The sequence below is a fragment of the Hipposideros armiger genome, unplaced genomic scaffold, assembly GCF_001890085.2.
Source record: "Hipposideros armiger isolate ML-2016 unplaced genomic scaffold, ASM189008v1 scaffold_101, whole genome shotgun sequence".
NCBI classification, from domain to species: domain Eukaryota; kingdom Metazoa; phylum Chordata; class Mammalia; order Chiroptera; family Hipposideridae; genus Hipposideros; species Hipposideros armiger.
In genome coordinates, this window is record NW_017731451.1 from 3470913 (window position 1) to 3473335 (window position 2423).

Genomic DNA, 2423 nt, shown 5'->3' on the forward strand with positions numbered 1-2423 from the left:
AGTTGACATACGATATTATGCAACATCAGCTTCAGGTGTACAGTGCAGTGATCAAGCCTCTACCCCATCCATGATGCAGTCTCCCTAGCAAGACATGTGACCATCTGACACCCTACAAAATATTTACAACATTATTAATTATATTCCTCGAACTAGCTTTCATGTCCCTGTGGCAATATTGTAGTTACCTATTTATGCTGTCTAATCCCTTCCCCTTCTCCCTCATCCCCACCCCCTCCCAACTAGCAGCCATCAGTTGTTCCTCTATATCTCTGAGACCACTTCTGTTTACTTTGCTCATTCATTCAGTTTTTTAGATTCCACATATAAGTGAAATCATATGGTATTTGTCTTTCCCTGACTGACTTATTTCACTTGACATAATGGCCTCTAGGTCCATCCATATCGTCCCAAATGGTACTATTTCATTCTTCTTTATAGTATAGTAATACTCCATTGTATAAATGTACCACAGTTTCTTAATCCAGTCATCTAACGATGGGCATTTCAGTTGTTTCCAAGTCTTGGCTATTGTGAATAGTGCTGAAATAAACATAGGGGTACATATATTTTTTCGAATTAGCGTTTTGGGTTTCTTTGGAAGATACCCAAGAGTGGAATTGCTGGGTCATACGGTAGTTACATTTCCAGTTTTTTGAGATACCTCCATACTGATTTCCATAATGGCTGCACCAATCTGCAGTCCCACTAACAGTGCAGCAGGGTTCCCTTTTCTCCACAGCCTCGCCAGCACTTGTTGTTTGTTTTATTGATGATAGCCATTCTGACAAGAGTGAAGTGGTATCTCATTGTGGTTTTTATTTGCATTTCCCTAATGATTAGTGAGGTTGAACATTTTTTCATATGCCTGTTGGCCATCTATATGTCCTCTTTAGAGAAATGCCTCTTCATATCCTCTGCCCATTTTTTAATTGGGTTGTTTGTTCCCCCTCCCATTTTCTAGTTCTGTTATTCGGACGACGCTGTTGGAGATCTCAACTTTGTCATCCAAGCCTTTTTATAGTTTTTCAATTCTGCCGTAACATTTTTTTTAACCCCAAAAAGTTTGTTCTGCATATTTCTCTTTTGTAGCCTTCTGCTCTGGTTTTATGGATGTATCATCTCATATTTCTAAGGACATTAAAGATTTGTGTCCTTGCTGAATTTTCATCTTTTTGCATAGTCTCTGTTTCTTTCAAGTTGCTTCTTTTATTTGCATAAGTCTCCATCCTTCATGTTGGAGGCTGTTCACAGATGTCTGGAAATCCCAGGCTCCATTTGCGTTTATGGTGGTGCTCTAAAAAGCATCTCTAGGTCTGCCGTCTGCTTCTTGATGGGTTACTGTTTGGCCTTCACTGTCCACCACAGTCTGATGCTCCTGTACTGTCCTATCTGGCCTAATGATCTTGGTCACAAAGACACTTTTGAAATAGGATTTGGGCTGGTACAGCAGAACTGGGCTGAGGCCCTCCTAGGAAACCTTGGAATCAAGATCCTTGTCCTCTCTGGCTCTAGGATGTGGGGGTTACAGGCACATATCATCAAACCTATGAGAAGGTCTCTGGAAGCCCCAGTCTGGTACTGGTTTTGGGGAGCCAGTTCTTTTATCTCTCTCCAAGACCCCCCAACGATCCTGGGCTGGTGACTATCTGGATACTTAAGCATTGAATCCTGAAGCATTTGGCCCTCCTGCCATCTCTCATCAGGTGTCTGACTTAGGACCTGGGAGTTCAGGAAGGCAGGCAAGGTCCAGGTCCCTTCTTGCTGAAGATGTTATTGAAATCCTGTACAAGGTCATCAAAGCTGAAGTTATTATGAAAATGTATTCTTCCTCCTTGGAAGAATGCTGAAACCAAAGACAAATTCCTTGTGGGGCTGGGGACCCTCAAACCTCGAGCTCTCACAGCCCCACGAGGCTCCTTCTTCTTCTTCTTCCTCATCATCCTCATCTTCATCTCAAGTCATCCCTCCAAAAGAGGGATCTCTGGGGCTCTGAGGTCCGGAAAAGCCAAAAAGCCTTGATAGAGGTCAAAGAGGCTCATTCCCACATTGGGATCGAACCACCGAAGCACACCTGAGATCCATTCACACCTGGGAGTATTGCATGAGTTTATACTTTTAAATAAATTTTGGATATTAACCCCCTATCAGTTGTATCATTTGCAGATATCTTCTATATTCATTAGGATGTCTTTTTGTTTTGTTGATGGTTTCCTTTGCTGTGAAAACTTTTTAGTTTGACGTAGTCCCATTTGTTTACTTTTTCTTTTGTTTCCCTTGTCTGAAGAGATATATCAGTAAAAATATTAATAAGAGAAATGTGTGAGAGTTTACTTCCTATATTTTCATCTAAGAGTTTTATGTTTTCGGATCTTACATTTAAATTTTAGTCCATTTTGAATTTATTCTTGTATATGGTGTAA

General features: G+C 40.9%; 1 pseudogene; it reads right to left on the reverse strand.

Moving 5' to 3' along the window:
* Positions 1-1297: 1297 nt before the first annotated feature.
* On the reverse strand, positions 1298-2042 carry LOC109384741 (HCLS1-associated protein X-1 pseudogene; annotated as a pseudogene).
* Positions 2043-2423: the final 381 nt, after the last annotated feature.